The following is a 20,540-nucleotide window of genomic DNA, read 5'->3' as shown; positions in this document are numbered from 1 at the left end:
CTGAACAGTATTTATACTTTGCTCAGCAGACCGAAGATTTGGGTTCTCCCGGCGGGACCTATGTTCTCTGGTATTCCTACTTTGCTCTTCAGAGCGAAATTGAGGATTTTGTCGCCGGGTTCTATGCTGATTGGTATCTACGATTTGTTCAGCTAACCTTATTTCGGGATTTTCCCGCCGAGACCTATGCTGAACAGTATTTATACTTTGCTCAGCAGACCTAAGCTCTGGGTTTTCCCGCCGAGACCTATGCTGAACAGTATTTATACTTTGCTCAGCAGACCTAAGCTCAGGGTTTTCCCGCCGAGACCTATGCTGAACAGTATTTATACTTTGCTCAGCAGACCGAAGATTTGGGTTCTCCCGGCGGGACCTATGTTCTCGGGTATTCCTACTTTGCTCTTCAGAGCGAAATTGAGGATTTTGTCGCCGGGTTCTATGCTGATTGGTATCTATGATTTGTTCAGCTGACCTTATTTCGGGATTTTCCCGCCGAGACCTATGCTGAACAGTATTTATACTTTGCTCAGCAGACCGAACCTCTTGATTTTGTCGCCTTGTCCTATGTTGAACTGTATTGGTACTTTGTTCTGACAGGCGGACTTCTGGATCTAATCTGCGATTAGCCTGGCTTTGAGTATTATGTGATTGCTCACTAGCTCTATATAATGAGTTAGCCCGAAGAATCTGCATACGTCTTCTATTTTCAAGTCGACTTTGTACAACAGATCTTTTATTTAATCTAGGCATAATTTCTTAAAATTCAATCTTGCTAAAGAAAATAAATAATTTAATCTATTAAACAAATAAATAATTTAATCATAATCTATTAAAACAAGTGTGTAAATACTTTCTGATTTTTCTTCCGAATGACTCCTGTGTTCTCTTTTTAGGGTAACTTGCTGGTCTTCTTTCAGTCTTCTTTTCAAGTGGATGATGATATAGATTCGTTCTATATTTTATTATATTGATATGATTTATGATGCTAACACCACTATGGTAAATTTTCACTTAATTAATTAAAACTTCAGCTAAAAATGTAGACTTCACTACTCAAGTTATTTAGTGTAACTGAAAGAATAAACATCTAGCATAATAATATATAAATTATACATATACTCGTATAGTACATACATATATATATCTCTTAGAAATTAGTAATTTGCTTAATAGCCTTGAAAGTATTTACACGGAAAACTCCTACGTAAATTGCTTTTTTTAATGCTTTCTGAAACAAAGGAGTTCATCTTCCGCAAAAGTTCGCTCGTGAAGGCTAAACTATGTAGGTAGAAAATTTGTGAAAACAATTTTTAAGTATACCATATATCAAGGTTGAAAGTTTGAGTTGTTATGAATAGACACAGGTAGGTAAGCCATTTTTGTTTTAAAAATTATTCAATAACATTTGAGTAAGGGGATTTGCAGCCAAATACATTGAAAACAATTTTAAAGAATAAATACTAATTCCCATTAAATATATATGCTAAATATTGTAAATTATTAGGTCTATATACACATCTGTGTCTTAATACCTAAACCGTCCATAAGCTATCTATGGAGCTTTGTAAATCGCGATTTTTCGCATAAGCCAAATTAAAACAATTAATACTAATTTGGTCCATCTGAAAAGCAGGTTTTCTAATTGCGTGCCTTTGATACTAGACTACTATTAATTTACGTTAGTATTTCTTACTGACTTTCAAATATAGTTGGATTTTACATGTGCCTAAAAAATTTAATGTATAATATGTGACCTGGTCCACGAAAAAGGAGCTAACTTTCAAACAAGTTATGACTTTTTGGATTCTATCACGTGAAAAAGCATCTCATCTTCCATCCGAACCAACTAAAAAGTGAAAATTAATTTTTTGACACCTAAGCCCCCTTTCCGTTTTCCAGGTCACATATATGTATTCTTATAATATTTTAAAGATATCTTAGGAAGTACGCAATATACATATTCGGCGTAAAGTAAAAAGTAAAGGCAGAAATCGTGTTATTACATATGTATATGGGGGCCAACACGTTGACTTAAGTATGAACATATTTCCATGCAAATTTATTAAGGTAATTCAAAATTTGACCAATATATTCGGCACAAAGTCCACTAGAATTGTGAAAATCAAATAAGAGGTATGTGGGGGCAAGAAGAAATATTGGCTTGATTTTGCCCATTTTTGGCACAGACGAACACTGTTGGAAGGAACACATCTCCTATGAATATGTTTAGAATATCTGAGATATTTACCAATATTTTCAATAAAATGGTCTGATCTCGGTGATTTTTATTCGGGCTATGCTACACCAGAAATACAGTATTTGTGAAAAGTTTTGGTCCGTTATCTTCACTCGTGTTGAACTTATATACTTTAACGTGAACGAATCAGATGGACTTCAAAATTGTGGTATATGGGAAGTAGGCGTGGTTGTGAATATATTTCGCCCAATTTCGAACCATAGATGCTACGGAAATATTATACAGAGAAGGCATCAGATGGAACTCAAAATAGCGTTATATTGGAAGAAGGCGTGGTTGTGAACCGATTTCACCCCTATTTCGTACACATCATCATCAAGGTGTTAAGAAAACATAATATACCGAATTTCATTGAAATCGGTCGAGGAGTTCCTGAGATATGGTTTTAGGTCCATAAGTGGGCGACGCCACGCCCATTTTCAATTTTTAAAAAAAGCTTGGGTGCAGCTTCTTTCTGCCATTTTTTCCGTAAAATTTAGTGTTTCTGACGTTTTTTGTTAGTCGGTTAACGCACTTTTAGTGATTTTCAACATAACCTTTGTATGGGAAGTGGGCGTGGTTATTATCCGATTTCTTCCATTTTTGAACTGTTTATGGAAATGCCTGAAGGAAACGGCTCTGTAGAGTTTGGTTGACATAGCTATAGTAGTTTCTGAGATATATACAAAAAACTTAGTAGGGGGCGGGGCCACACCCACTTTTCCAAAAAAATTACGTCCACATATGCCCCTCCTTAATGCGATCCTTTGTGCCAAATTTCACTTTAATATCTTTATTTCTGGCTTAGTTATGACACTTTATAGTGGGCCGATTTTGCCCATCTTCGAACTTAACCTTCTTATGGAGCCAACAAATACGTGTACCAAGTTTCAGCATGATATCTCAATTTTTACTCAAGTTACAGCTTGCACGGACGGACGGACAGACGGACGGACAGATAGACATCCGGATTTCAACTCTACTCGTCACCCTGATCACTTTGGTATATATAACCCCATATCTGACTCTTTTAGTTTTAGGACTTACAAACAACCGTTATGTGAACAAAACTATAATACTCTCCTTAGCAACTTGTTGCGAGAGTATAAAAATGTGTAATATTAGATTTAACAATTATGTATTACAGACATTTTTGAGAGTAAAAGATGTTATGAAATTAAAGAAGTAGTTGCACTAAGATATTAAGATAATAAGTTGTTTTACAACGAGAATTGCCAAATTTCAGTACTTGTCCAATAAATTAGGAACGAAGGTAAAAATATGCAAATATCCTTGAACAGTGGAACAAAATGCAACAAAATTTCATTTAACAGCCTCGGAAGGCTTAACACAAGTGAATTGAAATGAAATAAAAAATATTTTAAGTTTTTAGTTGACACAGGTTCATCAATTAGTTTAATAAAACAAGGAATATGTCTGAACGAAGTTCAAGAACTACTTACTTTTCATGTGTTCGAAGAAAAGTTACAATTTTTCGTTTATAACTTATAGTTCTAACGGTTTACTTGGTTATAACATACTTAAGCTACTTAAAGTCGACTTAGAAAATAATTTGGTACATATGAACAGAATTCGTTATAACATTTTCAATAATATATAAAATTTCAAAAATACTAATCGTTGTCTTCAAGAATTAAATATGTATGAAAATCATAACACTAGGCATAGTAAATTACTTGAGCATCTAAGCTCGGAAGAAATAAATAAATTATGAAAGCTTTTAGCCATGTTTGAAAACATATCTTATAAAGAAGAGTATAGACTTATCTTAACTCACAAAATAAAACATAGATTTAAAACTGTCCACGAAGATCCAATATCGTATTTCGTATAGGTATCCTGAAATTCATTAATTTGGAAGTAAACAAGCACACAAAAGAAATGCTTGAAAAACATTTTGCACAGTAATACCCCATATTCTGCATCAATTTGGATGGTACCAAAGAAGTTAAATGCTTCTGGTAAAAGGAAATGAAATCGTTGCTGATTTTCGTAAACGTAATACTATTGCTATCGACAATAGGTATCATATTCCAAACATTGATGAAGTTCTCAAAAAATGAAGTATTAATACAATAGATTTGGCCCAAGGCTTCCCCCAAATAGAAATGGATCCGGCATAGAAAAAAACAGCTTTTTCGTATGTATTAAAGGATTGCATGGTTTACTTAGATGGCATTGTAGTATTCAGTAGGTCACTATAGGAACATATAGAATCACTACACAAGGTTTTTCGTAGATTGAATGTAAAAATTCAGTTGGATATAAGCGAGTTTTTCAAAAGAGAAACCTAATTTATCGGTCATAACATAACGTCAGAAGGTACTTAACCCAATCCTTAAAAAATTAAAGCTTTTTTAAATTATGCCGTTCCGGAGACGGAAAAATAAATTTCAAAATTTCTTGTTTTAACGGGGTTTTATTGTAAATTTAACCGAAGTTTTTCAGAAATAACAAAACCCTTGACTAACTGTCTTAAACGCTTCAGGTGAGCAATTATATATTATAAGTTATAAACAATATAAAAATTTTTATTATAAACGATCCCTTTCTGGCAGTGTTAAGGGGCTATACCAGTGTAACGCATGAAAAATTAGGCTATTTTCGTGAACTATTTTAAAAGAAAGTACGCAATTGAATATTTCGAACTTCTTTGAACGTAGTAAGGTATATTTTCAGCTATATTTAAAGATTTTTTTTTTAATAAAAATGTTGAAAAATAACGGAGTTATGTGTTGTCTTCGGAGGTGCAAAAAAAAGTGCCCCAACTGCTAACAGGATTCCTGTCGAATGAGTAGAAACTTAAAGATATTTCCTATGACCTACAATCTTTGAAAAGTAACAAAAATTAACAAAATGGCGTAATTTTGAAAAAAAATCGGTTTTTTAGGTAAAAAATGGTAATTTTTTTAATGCCAAATTGACAATTTTCAACCAATCAAAAAATCGTAGGTCATTTATGTGACCTAGTCTACAAAAAGGGAGCTAACGTGCGAAAACTAGTTTTCTGGGAAAAGCTGTTAAAAATAATCGTCAGTTTCTCGTTATCTCATTAATTGTTCTCCTTTTTTTTGACACCTAAGCCCCCTTTCCGTAGACCAGGTCACATATAGTAAATGTATTCCACAATACTCAGTTTTATTTTGAAGTCGATCGGTCAATTTCTCGTTCAGTAATGATGTCAGCAATTTTGAAAAATGTCGTTTCGAGAAAAATGCGTTTAAGGGGTTAGGTGGGTTTGAAAATTTCAAAAAATCGATTTTTTTTTGTTTGCTTTATTAAATTCTACAATACCTCTAGAATATTGTCCTAAATTTTAAAGTTGATCTGAGTAACAATTTCAGAGATACAGCCTTGAGAATAGTGCGCTCGAGGCTAGCTGCGTTAAGTTTTTTCAGTCGGTGGGCACGATTTCTGGAAAACTTATCGACCGATTTATTTCGTATTGTGTACACGTTTTTAAATAACATTTTCTAGTTATTGAACTTAAGATTTTTTCTTATTTCGTTACAATTAATTTTTTTGACCAATAAATGGCGAAAATTTTACCAAAAAATTACATTTTTTTGTTCAAAGTCTGATAAAAAAGGAAAATTTTAATACTATTTTATTTCCTTCGTTCAAAAACGAGATTTAGATATGTACTAACGGAATGTGCTTAGTTTTTATGTTTAGTAATTTTATATGAAGAAATAATAAATTATACTGTCCACGGCGAGGGCACTTTTTTGTGAGACAACCAGGGAAATGAGGTCTCAACGGCTGCATTTTCAACATTTTTGTATCGAAGTTTCAGGAGATATTGTTCAAATATTTACCTTTGATATAACATATTATATTTTTCAAATATATGATGCTTATGTTAAAAAAAAATCGTAAAAATACCATTTTTTTGTACCTCTGAAACCCACCTAACCCCTTAAAGTTTCACTCATATATGATTATACCTCCAAGCGGTCGCTCTTTAGAACGCTGCCATCTAAAAACTCTTCAAGATACAACCTTGCAGATTTCACAGGATACAGGATATCGAAACAGCAAATAATTTGCTTTTTTTTTTAAAGTGTCACACTGGCATAACCCCTTAAGGGGGGGCCTGCTTTAGAGGCTTAAAAAAATCGATTTTTTTGGAAAGGAAAGAAATAATTGATTAAAGCGAAATTTCTAGGGTTTATAATTATATATTTAAACATCATTCACAAATTTTTGGATACTATATCTTTGATATTCTGCCTTTGAGAAGCAATTGCCCGGTGCATCTCGCATGTGCATTTGTCGGACGGCGGACAGGATGCAGATCGCAATTTCTATCGGAAAAAAAAATTCAAAGAGATTCACATTTTTTAATAATTCATCTTCTAGTTCAACTAAAAAAAATGCAAAAAAAAGTGTGAAATTTAAAAAAAAAAAAATTAAAAATTGAAAAAGTGGTTTTTGTTGTCTAAAAATATGTTCAAACTTGACTTTACTTACTTTTTCTTAGTTTAAATAGAAGATAATTTAAAGCCAAAGATAATAAACTTTGCCCCAATTCCATTCGACGTTTAGATTTTTTCTATCCTATCCGCCAATTAGGTAAAATCGTAAAAATAAAAACCGAGAAATCGCGCGTCAAAATTTTCGCTTTCTGCCCAAGCGCTAATATATCTGCTACACGCTCGGTCACTATTTCCCTTCTAGCTTCGAAAATATTTCGAATTCCTTTCTATAACTTTGGGGACATATTCTTAGATTATTTTTAAAGAGATTTATATATTATATAATATACAGTATACTACTATACTGTATCTGCCAGAATATCAAAGTGAGACTCCTGACTAACAGAGTCACTAAATAATTTGTGACAATTAGAGACATGAGACAAGCAGAATACCGATATTAAACAAAAAAAATTCGAATTTTTGAAGCCTCTGAAGCAGGCTCCCCCCTTAAGTCAACAAAGACTTCCCGTAAGTTTTGCTAGTCGCATACTCAATGAACATGAATTGAACTACTCAACTACTGAGTAAGAACTTTTACCCATGGTCTGGGCTACAAAGTATTTTAGACATTATTTATACGGCAGGAATTTTATAATAAAGTATATGGGCATTCCATAGGCCATTATAATGGTTCCATAACTAAAGGAAACTAATTTAAAAAGTTGGAAACTTTGGCTTAATGAATTCCACTTTGACGTAAAGTACATATCAACTAGAGAAAATTGTGTGGCAGACGCCCTTTCTCGTATTAAAATGGATACTGTCTCTTTAATGAAGAATCTGAGTCTAATGTAAAAACTATTCATTCCACCGATGAATATTCTTAAAGCGTCGTTAAGATAACAGAACGACCATTAAATGTATTCAAAAATCAAATTAAATTAATTACAGTTTTTAAAGTCAAAAGTTTTTTCCAATAACTTAATCATAATAATGTACAAAGAACTAAATATAGAATATATCCATACAATTACATATATATATGTCCAATAATAACGATTTTATGCGATTCCAAAACGTTTATAAGACACTTGCTTACCCCGCAGGCGTTGTCCTGCATGAAATTATGTGTTTTGAAATGAAAAGAAAGTTGAATTTATATTCTGTTGAAAATTATTTATTTGCAATTCTCTACATTTTTTTTTCAATGTAACGCAGCTTGATAAACAGCATTTTTCTGTTTCTGTCCCGATGCGTAAATGTACAGAGAAGATGGTTTTCCAAATCGTGAACACGCCATATGAAAAACATGATATTTCCAGGTTTATGTCACACACTCCTGTTGTGTCAAATGCAATTTTCCCTAAAAAGTGAATAGGTTTGAATTGATATGGCAAATCAATCATCATATCAATATCATCGGCATACGCCAGCAGCTGTACACTCTTATAGAAGATGGTACCTTCTCTATTTAGTTCTGCGGCTCGAACTATTTTCTCCAAAAGCAGGTTGAAAAAGTCGCTCGATGTCAGTTTACACAGCCGTATTAGTTTTGCGGGGATACCAAATTCAGACATCGCGGCATAAAGGCAGCTCCTTTTCGTGCTATCGAAAGCACTTTGAAATCGACGAAGAGGTCTGTGTGTCGATTCTCCTTTCACGGGTCTTTTCCAAGATTTGGCGCATGGTGAATATTTGGTCGGTTGTTGATTTTCCAGGTCTAAAGCCACACTGATAAGGTCCAATCAGTTTGTTGACGGTGGGCTTTAATCTTTCAGTGACTAGATCACCTTTGGGGGTTCTACAAGAGTATGCTCCGGTCTTGAAACCTTCTGTAAGCCGCCGCATTTTTTCGCATAATTTTCGAGCATTATACCCTGTCGGCCAGCTTATCAAGCTCTTCGTACTCACGCATTACGGCCTCTTTCTTCTTCTGTCTACAAATGCGTCTCGCTTCCCTCTTCAACTCTCGGTATCTATCCCATCCCGCTCGTGTAGTGGTCGATCGTAACGTTGCGAAGTAGGCAGTCTGTTTTCTCTCCTCAGCGACACGGCACTCCTCGTCGTACCAGCAATGGTTTCGGTTGCAGCTGTACGTAAGGAGCTTGAAATGCCGTCCCACAGTTCCCTTATACCGAGTTGTTGATGAGTGCTCTCAGAGAGCAGGAGTGCAAGCCGAGTAGAAAATCGTTCGGCTGTCTGTTGTGATTGCAGCTTCTCGACGTCGAACCTTCCTTGTGTTTGGTGGCGTGCGTTTTTTGCTGCACAGAGGCGGGTGCGAATCTTGGCTGCAACAAGATAGTGGTCCGAGTCGATATTAGGACCTCGGAGCGCGAGTTGCGTCGTCAAACGACTCCACCACTTATAATATTTTTCATTCCTCTAAAATGTAAGTTGAATCTTCAGATTCAACTACATACATACATATTAAATTGCAAAATACATAAATAAGGAAATATTCGTAAGCAAGCATTAAATTCCTTTAAAAATGAAATCAAATGCCACGGTTATTATTCGATATGTTTATTTAAGGTATGCCGGGTCGTTGATGCTGAGGAATGTCAAATCAGCACAACGGCTCCAGGTAAATTTAGCAAATAAGATTTTTATAAAGAATAAAATTATCATTAATAAACTGGACGGCAAGCCGCACAGTACGGTAAATTAGCCGGAGTTTTATTATTCAAACACATAATTACATATCATATCGTAATTGGCGCAGTCGGTAATTCGGTGTTCCCCATTTTTCTACTATACATCGTAACAATTTTAGTGCGTTGAAAGCAAAAGTATTCGCAAACTTTTACTAAATAAATGAAATATTATGAAGTAAATTAAACTATATAAAATACGCTGAATAAATAAATTGAAAATAAATTATTAATAAACTTTGCTAAATAAATGAAAGTTGCAAAAAAAAAAATAAAAAGCAACATCAGCAGCAACAACAACATTAACGAAAGCAACAACAACAAAATTTACGAAAGCAACAACAACAACAACAACATTAACAAAAGCAACAACAATAACAGTAACAACGGCAGCAAAAAAAAACCGCAACAACATTAACAACAACAACGACGCCAGTAACAGTAACAACAAAACAACAGCAACAGCAGCACCAACAGCAAGGTAAAATAATATTCAACTAATAATGTAGTAATTTAAGTAGTAGTTTTATTTGAAGCCATTACTTTCTTTGTAAAAAAAAAAAAGTCAACTCAGAAATTATACTCACTAAATGTTTCAATCAAATCAAAAACAATACCATTAGAAAAGGAAACGAACAAACGAGAAAAGAAAAACAAAAAGCAGCAGTAGATACAGAAGTTAATTTGTTAAAATTCCTTTAAAATATAAAATTGTGTACTTAGATTATGTGTGTAAAGTTATAGCACTATATATATGAAATAAATTATGGATTTTTTGTTTGCACCTCTACCTGAAACAAATTTTCAAATGAATACGGAAGAATTACGTTTATGGCAACGAAATGCCATATTCGAGTGTGAATGTGATAATTTCATTAATAGACGGATAGAAGCTGGTCAAACACACCTATTGCTTTTGGAACGAGAGGGTTAAGTGCAATCCGAAATCCTTAATGCTACTGGAAATAATCGCTATTTAAGTGAGCGAAGGTGGCAAAAGTGCTGACTTCAATAAAAATTAATAAAATATTGTATGTATCTTAAATATTTATGAAATTTTAAATAAGACACCTCAATTGAAAAAAAATTCCTTGGAATTGTATCTATGTAGCTCGAAATTTGTAGAACTTTACGGTAATTTTTAATAAACCATATGATTTGTTAATAGGAAATGATTCCTTTTTTTAAAAAACGTTAAAACCATTGATATCGAAAAAGTGACAATAATTTTGAAAAATGGTGTGAATCTTCCATTCTATATGAAAACTATGCAAGAGCAAGTTTATTCATTACATATAAGTGAAGTAAAGAACATCAACCTTGATCATTTCAAATCAAATGAGAAAAAGGAAATCGAAAAATTATTAAAGCATTTCAATATCGAAAAAGTGACAATAATTTTGAAAAATGGTGTGAATCTTCCATTCTATATGAAAACTATGCAAGAGCAAGTTTATTCATTTCATATAAGTGAAGTAAAGAACATCAACCTTGATTATTTCAAATCAAATGAGAAAAAGGAAATCGAAAAAATTATTAAAGCATTTCAATAAACTTATCTAATTAGAAAAAGTCACAGTAGATATAGCTCACCTATTCTAATACTACAGAAAAAGATAGATAATTCAGGAATACAAAAATTCAGGCTAGTGGTTGATTATAAGAGGTTAAACCAATTGACTGTAGACGATAAGTATCCTCTACCGAATATCGAAGGAATCTTAGATAAACTGGGCAAAGCAAAGTACTTTAGCACCATAGATCTAGCAAAAGGTTACCATCAGATTTTAAAGGCAGAAAGGGACATCCAGAAAACAGCTTTTGTCACTCTGGCAGGACTATATAACGTCCGAATGCCTTTCGGGTTGAAAAATGCCCCAGCTACTTTTCAGAGATTTATGAATGATAGAGCAGAACAATTAATAAAATATTTAAATGCCGAAAATGTAGAAGTCCATCACACAAAACCAAATAGCCATACAGGAAATGCAGACATTGAGAGACTGCACTCAACCTTGTTGGAAAAACTAACAGGAGTTGAGGACTCTAGTCTTTCAACAGAAATGAGGATACAAATTGTTATATGCAACTATAACGATAGGTACCACTCAACTATCAAATGTTCTCCAAGGGACGCCAAAGAAAACATTTGTCCATCCATATTACAAGATAGAATAAATACAGTAAAACAGAAAATAATAGCCAAATTAAATCAAAACAGAGAAGAATATATAGAAAACAGACAAACAGGACCGATTAAAAATTACAAAAGAGTACGGCATAAGGATCAACCATATTTCAGAATATTTCCATTACAAAACGTCCATCCGGCAAATATAAAAAGACCAATAAAATTGGCAAACATAGAAAATCCAAATGAGAATGATGACGATTCATTCAGTCTAAGGGCATTTAATGGAGATAATAACATTTAATTTTTTCTTCTACATATACATATGTATATACATGATTTTTTTTTTTTACCCCAGTGGGTAAGGGGTCTTTCTAGAATATACCCATGGTAAGAGATGCCTGTCGTAAGAGGCCTAAAACGGTTATACATTTATACTTTTACAGATGACGATAATAAAATTACAAATTATTGAAAAAGAAAAATTCGTTATAAAAATTGGCGAAAACTATTTTGATTATGTAGAAAATAAAGCATTTAAAAATCTAAAATTGAGTAAAAGCTGCATATTTTCAAATACTTGCGAATTTAAATATAATAACAAAACATCACTACAAGAAATAAGCGATGACACAATATTAATAAGAAATGCAAAAAATGATGTAATAAAACAAAACTGCGATGACAGAAAAATTGTATTAAAAAATAACTATATAATCAAATTTGTAAATTGTAAAATGGAAATTTTAAAACAAGAATTTAAAAATAATAAAACAGAATATATTCATACAATTATATACCCTGCCGAAAAATTAAAAATTAACATTCAATGATATTGCAATAAAAAATATAGAAAACATAAAAGAAATTGCAGAATTAAAATACCATAAAAATGTATCATATAGTATTAATATAACATTGATAATCATTGTAATGGTAGTAGTAGCAATCCTAGTAATAATATTAAAGAAAAAAACAACAAAAATAAAAATTGTAAATACAAGAACTCAGGAGAGTTCAAACAGTAACGCTGGGGGAGTTGCGTCGTCAAACGACTCCACCACTTATAATATTTTTCATTCCTCTAAAATGTAAGTTGAATCTTCAGATTCAACTACATACATACATATTAAATTGCAAAATACATAAATAAGGAAATATTCATAAGCAAGCATTAAATTCCTTTAAAAATGAAATAAAATGCCACTGTTATTATTCGATATCTTTATTTAAGGTATGCCGGGTCGTTGATGCTGAGGAATGTCAAATCAGCACAACGGCTCCAGGTAAATTTAGCAAATAAGATTTTTATAAAGAATATGTCAAGTTAGCACAACGGCTCCAGGTAAATTTAGCAAATACGATTTTTATAAAGAATAAAATTATCATTAATAAACTGGACGGCAAGCCGCACAGTACGGTAAATTAGCCGGAGTTTTATTATTCAAACGAAAGATATGTAATTTCCGATAAATTACATACCTATCATATCGTAATTCGCGCGCACATCTAAAACACTGGAGACGTGTCTTCCGTCTATCACAACATGATCGATCTGGTTGGTGGTTTTTCAATCCGGAGACAGCCAGGTAGCTTGATGAATCTTTTTATGCTGGAATCTAGTACTACAGATAACCATATTTCGGGCCCCGGCGAAGTCAATCAGCCTCAACCCATTTGGGAATGTTTCGTCGTGGAGGCTGAATTTACCGACCGTAGTGCCAAAGATACCTTCTTTACCCACCCTGGCGTCAAAGTCGCCAAGCACGATTTTGACATCGTGGCGGGGGCAGCCTTCATAAGTGCGCTCCAAGCACTCATAAAAGGCATCTTTGGTCACATCATCCTTCTCTTCCGTTGAAAAACCTAGCTTTGATGCGGATTGTGGCTAGACGTTCATTCAACGCAGTGAATGATAGTACTCGGCGACGGAGTCTCTCTCCCACCACGAATCCAACACCAAACTTGCGCTCCTTTATATGGCCACTGTAGTAAATGTCACAAGGACCTACTCGTCTCTGTCCTTGTCCCGTCCATCGCATCTCTTGGACGGCGGTGATGTCAGCCTTTGTTTTTACGAGGACATCAACCAGCTGGGCAGCGGCACCTTCCCAATTAAGGGACCAGACAATCCAGGTGCATGCCCTCAATTCGTAGTCCTTATTTCGTTTGCATTGGTCGTCATCAAAAGGGGGGTCTCTCATCCGAGGCTGGTTATACTTATTCACTGGGGGTGTTTTTTTACGTGGCGGGTCCCAAACCCAGCGCACAACCCTATGCAGGGGATGTTTCGCCTTCTCACTTTAGCCCGCCTTCAAACGGATGTTCTTAGCCTACCCAGAGGATACTTGGTCAAAGACCGGAAGTAGTGAGCTGCTTGAGCCATGTGTAAAAGAATCGTTTCTGGCCACTCCCAAGTGAATGGCGATCAGAGAACTTTCCTCACTTGCGTGAACTTCTACACATGACTTCTCATGAATTGCAAAAGTAAATATCTTACAAAAGGCTTCATTGCAGTTCACGTATCGATCCATTTGATACTTGCTGATCTCATCTCGTTCAAGGCAAATAACCGCCATGTTGATTTCTTTGGTGGCGTACTTGCAAAAGTATTTGATCGATTCCACCAAACTGCAATACTCAACATTGATATGAGTTTTGAATGCGAATTAGAAAATAGTGGGGAATATGGTACGATCCATGTGTTGTCAACTTCGGTATTCACTCCTCTAAATTTAATGCTGAATGTTCTGCCATTGTCGTTTGGTGAGCGATGCCGGTACAATGAATATCCATCATTTCCAGTTTGCGTTTCCGAAAGAAAAGCACGTGGATAGTGTTTCCAGCTTTTATTGTAATTTGCCCTCAACAGAGTACATCAAACATCTAACAGTACTATGAAGCACCATCCTATAGCACTATGAAAACTGGTACAACGAATTCAATCGTGGCCGACGCTCGCTCAAAGACGAATTCCGTGAAGGTCGTCCAAAAACAGCCGTTGTGCCAGAAAACATCGATGCCGTACGTGAACTGATAATGCAAGACCGTCATGTAACATACCTTCAGATAGAGGCATGCCTATGCATTTCTCCCACCAGCATACATTCGATATTGCATGAACACCTGGCCGTAAAAAAGGTTTGTTCTCGTTGGATCCCGCACAATTTGACAATCGCTCAAAAAAAGCTCGTGTGGATTGGTGTAAAGAAATGCTGAAAAAATACCATCGCGGTGCTTCAAAAGACGTTTATAAGATCTTCACAGGTGACGAATCATGGATCTATGCGTATGAGCCCGAAACAAAACAGCAATCGACCGTGTGGGTCTTCCAAGACGAGCCAAATCCAACGAAAGTTGTTCGTGGAAGAAGCACTTCGAAGCAAATGGTCGCTTGTTTCTTCGGCAAAACTGGTCATGTGGCGACTGTTCCGCTTGAGCAACGTAGGACGGTCAATTCTGAGTTGTACACCACCATTTGTTTGCCTGAAGTCTTCGGAGAAATTCGAAAAACGAACAAGAGAAGACGAATCATTGTGCACCATGACAATGCGAGCTCTCAAACATCGGCTCAAACCAGCGCCTTTTTGACCGGCCAAAACGTTGAATTGATGGGTCATCCGCCGTACAGCCCTGACTTGGCACCCAATGACTTCTTTTTATTCCCACACATCAAGAAAATAATGCGTGGTCAACGATTTTCGTCGCCAGAAGATGCTGTTGAAGCAAAACCATGTTTTGGAGGTGTCTCAATCGGAGTGGAAAAAGTGCTTCGAAAATTGGTTTGAGCGCATGCAAAAGTGTATAAATCTTGATGGAGAATATTTTGAAAAAAAAACAATAAAACCATTTTCGTTGATAAATATTCCTATTTTCATTATTAGGCCAGAAATATATATAGCAGCCCTCGTACATACGTTGCTTTAAGAAAGTCCATCAAACATCTTAGCTGTTGTTTGAAAAGCCGTGCTGTAACATCGTGGCGATCTTACTGATGGATCGCGATTCAAAAATTCCGTAATCTATGGTCATTTTGCATTGCGAGTGAATGTAACAAACAAATTCGCCCGTCCATAATTTCGCAAGTACAGGTATGTATCGCAATCTGCGAGTACACGTGCATGTGCTTAGGGCTGCCAATATGTGTTGATGGCAAAAAGAACTCCGACTGATATTAGCGTGACCTCTTCGTGGCATCGTAATAAATCTGTAATTGATCACTTTGTATGAAACACGTATAAAGTTTTCATTGAATAATTTTCAATAATTTACCTTTTCAATAGCCGTAATAAAGAGAGCAGACGGCAGAAATTGAACGATTCAAATAATTGGCAAAAAATCAATTGGAAAACAAAACAAAAAAAAATTAAAAAAAATGTATATGGAAAAGTCACGTTTTCTAATTTTTTTTTACAAACCATCATCATTGGATCCCCTTCAAAGTGGTTCAGTCCACTTTTCATTTCATGCAAAGGTTTAGTCAGCTATATCGAACAGGTAAAACCCCAGCTAATTTTTATATTTAAGATTAATAACAAGTCGTATTAATATTTATCGGTGTACAAAGGAATTGGAAAATATTACAGATTTTTCAAGCTTTAAAAGTAATTGAAATTGAAATGCATATGTATGGACTTCATCACGGTATAGAAAAAGTTGAAAAAAAGTTTTAAATTACGGTATTATTACCCCAATTATCTTAAGGAAATCACTAAATTAATAAATGAAGGTGAACTGTGTAATCATTATAAGAATGATCATATTTCTTACTAAATACCATTAAAAATTACACAATCAATTTACAAAATTAGAAAGAAATATGTTGACGATTTTTGGAAATGGCATAATGAAAGTTATTCAACATGTATCGATTAATTTTCTTAGTTTGTTGTGACAGAAAAAGTTAACGCATTGAATTGTTTGAAAAGCAAGAAAGCATTGTTAATAATCTTTAATTGAATGGGTCCTCCAAAAACCTTAAAAGTTGACCAAGATCAAGGTTTTTTCTTCTTCTTAATTGGCGTAGACACCGCTTACGCGATTATAGCCGAGTTAACAACAGCGCGCCAGTCGTTTCTTCTTTTCGCAAGGTGGCGCCAATTGGAGATTCCAAGGCAAGCCAGGTCCTTCTCCACCTGGTCCTTCCAACGGAGTGGAGGTCTTCCTCTTCCTTTGCTTCCCTCGGCGGGTACTGCGTCGAATACTTTCAGAGCTGGCGTGTTTTCATCCATTCGGACGACATGACCAAGCCAGCGTAGCCGCTGTTTCTTAATTCGCTGAACTATGTCAATGTCGTCGTATATCTCGTACAGCTCTTCGTTCCATCGAATGCGATATTCGCAAAGGACCATAAATCTTTGGCAGAACTTTTCTCTCGAAAACTCGCAACGTCGACTCATCAGTTGTTGTCATCGTCCAAGTCTCTGCACCATATAGCAGGACGGGAATTATGAGTGACTTAAAGAGTTTGGTTTTTGTTTGTCGAGCGAGGACTTTGATCTCAATTGCTTACTCAGTCCGAAGCAGCACCTGTTGGCAAGAGTTATCCTGCGTTGGATTTCTAGGCTGACATTGTTGGTGGTGTTTACGCTGGTTCCAAGATAGACGAAATTATCTACGACTTCAAAGTTATGACTGTCAACAGTGACGTGAGTGCCAAGTCGCGAGGGCGACGACTGTTTGTTTGATGACAGGAGATATTTCGTCTTGCCCTCGTTCACTGCCAGACCCATTTCTTTTGCTTCCTTGTCCAGTCTGGAGAAAGCAGAACTAACGGCGCAGGTGTTGAGCCAGCAGATGTACACTCTTATAGAAGATGGTACCTTCTCTATTTAGTTCTGCATCTCGAATTATTTTCTCCAGAAGTTGGTTGAAGAAGTAGCACGATAGGGAATCACCTTGTCTGATACCAAATTCAGACATCGCGGCATAAAGGCAGCTCCTGTTCGTGCTGTCGAAAGCAGCTTTGAAATCGACGAAGAGGTGGTATTTTCCAAGATTTGGGGCATGGTGAATATCTGGTCGGTTGTTGATTTTCCAGGTCTAAAGCCACACTGATAAGGTCCAATCAGTTTGTTGACGGTGGGCTTTAATCTTTCACACAATACGCTCGATAGAACCTTATAGGCGATGTTGAGGAGGCTTATCCCACGGTAGTTGGTGCAGATTGTGGGGTCTCGCTTTTTGTGGATTTGGCATAGCACACTTAAATTCCAATCGTTGAGCATGCTTTCGTCCGACCATATTTTACAAAGAAGCTGATGCCCCCGCCGCTTTGTTGTTCTTCAGACGGGTAATTGCTATTCGAACTTCTTCTTGGTCGGGCAATGGAACGTCTGCTCTATCGTCATTGATTGGGGAATCGGGTTTTCGCCTTCTCCTAGCGTTGTGAGTTCACTGCCATTCAGCAGGCTGGAGAATTGTTCCCTCCATAATTTAAGTATACCTTCTGTAAGCAGCCGCCGCATTTTTTCGTAGTATTTTCGAGCATTACCCCTGTCGGCCAGCTTATCAAGCTCTTCGTACTCACGCATTTCGGCCTATTTCTTTTTCTGTCTGAAAATGCGTCCCGCTTCCCTCTTCAACTCTCGGTATCTATCCCATCCCGCACGTGTAGTGGTCGATCGTAACGTTGCGAAGTAGGCAGTCTGTTTTCTCTCCGCTGCGACACGGCACTCCTCGTCGTACCAGCTGTTCTTTTGCACTTTCCGAAAACCAATGGTTTCGGTTGCAGCTGTACGTAAGGAGTTTGAAATGCCGTCCCACAGTTTTCTTATACCGAGTTGTTGATGAGTGCTCTCAGAGAGTGCAAGCCGAGTAGAAAATCTTTCGGCTGTCTGTTGTAATTGCAGTTTCTCGACTTCGAACCTTCCTTGTGTTTGTAGGCGTGTGTTTTTTGCTGCACAGAGGCGGGTGCGAATCTTGGCTGCAACAAGATAGTGGTCCAAGTCGATGTTAGGACCACGGAGCGCACGCACATCTAAAACACTGGAGACGTGTCTTCCGTCTATCACAACATGATCGATCTGGTTGGTAGTTTTTCGATCCGGAGACAGCCAGGTAGCTTGATGAATCGTTTTATGCTGGAATCTAGTACTACAAATAACAATATTTCGGGCCCCGGCGAAGTCGATCAGCCTCAAGCCACTTGGGGATGTTTCCTCGTGGAGGCTGAATTTACCGACCGTAGTGCCAAAGATACCTTCTTTACCCACCCTGGCGTTAAAGTCGCCAAGCACGATTTTGACATCGTGGCGGGGGCAGCTCTCATAAGTGCGCTCCCAGCACTCATAAAAGGCATCTTTGGTCACATCGTCCTTCTCTTCCGTCGGGCGTGGGCGCAGATCAGCGATATGTTGAAGAACCTCGCCTTGATGCGGATTGTGGCTAGACGTTCTCTCTCCCACCACGAATCCCACACCAAACTTGCGCTCCTTTATATGGCCACTGTAGTAAATGCCACAAGCACCTACTCGTCTCTGTCCTTGTCGCGTCCATCGCATTTCTTGGACGGCGGTGATGTCAGCCCTTATTTTTACGAGGACATCAACCAGCTGGGCAGCGGCACCTTCCCAATTAAGGGACCGGACATTCCAGGTGCATGCCCTTAAATCGCAGTCCTTTTTTCTTTTGCCATGGTCGTTATCAAAAGGGCGGTCTCTCATCAGAGGCTGGTTGTTAGTTTTCATTGGTACTGTTATTTACGTGGCGGGTCCCAAACCCAGCGCACAACCCTATGTAGGGGATATTTCGCTTTCTCACTTCAGCTCGCCTTCAAACGGATGTTCGTAGGCTACCCAGAGGATGCTTGGTCAAAGACCGGAAGTTGTGAGCTGCTTGAGTCATATGTAAAAGAATCGTTTCTGGCCACTCCCAAGCGAATGGCGATCAGAGAACTTTCCTCACTTGCGTGAACTTCTACGCATGACTCCATCCTCCAATTTTTAAGGTTTTCAAGGTTTAAATAATATAAATATCAATCAGTGGTGTAATTATTTAACCCATACTATAGATCCCGTCATACGATTTTTTCGAAAATTTATGGGAAGTTTATATTGGTCATAGAAGTTACTCTGCGAAATTTCAGGTTTGTAAATTTCAGCAGAACTGAGATATGCGATTGGTTATAAAATATCCAATGGGCTAATAAGGTTCTAGGTGCACCTCGAATTTAATATATGTACATATGTGAAAACTTGTTGATCAGCTGGTCGTCAAATGTCGATCAAAATCAACAGTGTTACGAAGTAGAAAGAAGTGAAATTGCAATTGTGAAATAGTTCGAGTGTTGATATTGTGTAATAAATGGAAATATATATAAAAAACGCATGAAATGCACATACAATGTAAGTTCTTAATATGCAAGGAACTGCAGTTGGAAGTAGACAGCTGGAGCGACAATGATGAACCTGGACGACATGCAAGAAAAATAAATAAAAATCGAAATGTCGTAGTAATAAAAATTACAAATTTGAGAATTAACCCTACTATCAAAGTAGAAACATCAAAACACCATAACGTCACATTCGACAACTTGTTTACGATCCACAATTTGATGTGTCATACTTGGAAATTTGGCAACTGCCAATGAGCGTCAAATTAGCATCAATCGTCTTCATTTATTAGGCATGAAAGAAGTGAAGAAGAAACCGCGGGGAACATCCGATTTGGTAATCGACAGAACTAATAATATATTAGTAAAGCGCTGGAATGACAATTCAGTAATAATCAGATTTTCAAACAATTGCATTCTATGACTCCTTTTTGATTGTTTTTTAATTGACGAGTAACTTTTTGGAACATACGCCAATGTGTCATGTTAAAATATACGATCGGAAAATGACGATTATTGATCAACCCTTATTAATACACGAATATAGTCAACAGATGGAAGGCGTTGACTTATTCGACAATGCTATGAACAACTACCGTAATAAGGTATAGTGGCAAAGCAAATTGTAAATGCATACTGTTTTATGCTTATAAATGCATTTGACCCTTGTTAATGGAAGCAGAGTAATACTTCATAATAGAATGTAAGAGAATAAAAAAATTATCAATAAACTTATAAAAAAAAGCGA

The 20,540-nt window shown here is 36.3% G+C and overlaps 1 protein-coding gene across 12 annotated transcripts in view; it reads left to right on the top strand.

Annotated features, from left to right (window-relative positions):
- The window catches only part of LOC126765052 (voltage-dependent L-type calcium channel subunit beta-2), a 259,846-nt gene that overhangs the window by 105,941 nt on the left and 133,365 nt on the right, over nucleotides 1–20,540 (top strand). The window lies entirely within an intron of this gene.

This window comes from Bactrocera neohumeralis, unplaced genomic scaffold, assembly GCF_024586455.1.
Source record: "Bactrocera neohumeralis isolate Rockhampton unplaced genomic scaffold, APGP_CSIRO_Bneo_wtdbg2-racon-allhic-juicebox.fasta_v2 cluster10, whole genome shotgun sequence".
Classification (NCBI taxonomy): Eukaryota; Metazoa; Arthropoda; class Insecta; order Diptera; family Tephritidae; genus Bactrocera; species Bactrocera neohumeralis.
The sequence above is the reverse complement of the archived record's forward strand: the minus strand, read 5'-3'. Positions and strand labels throughout refer to the sequence as shown.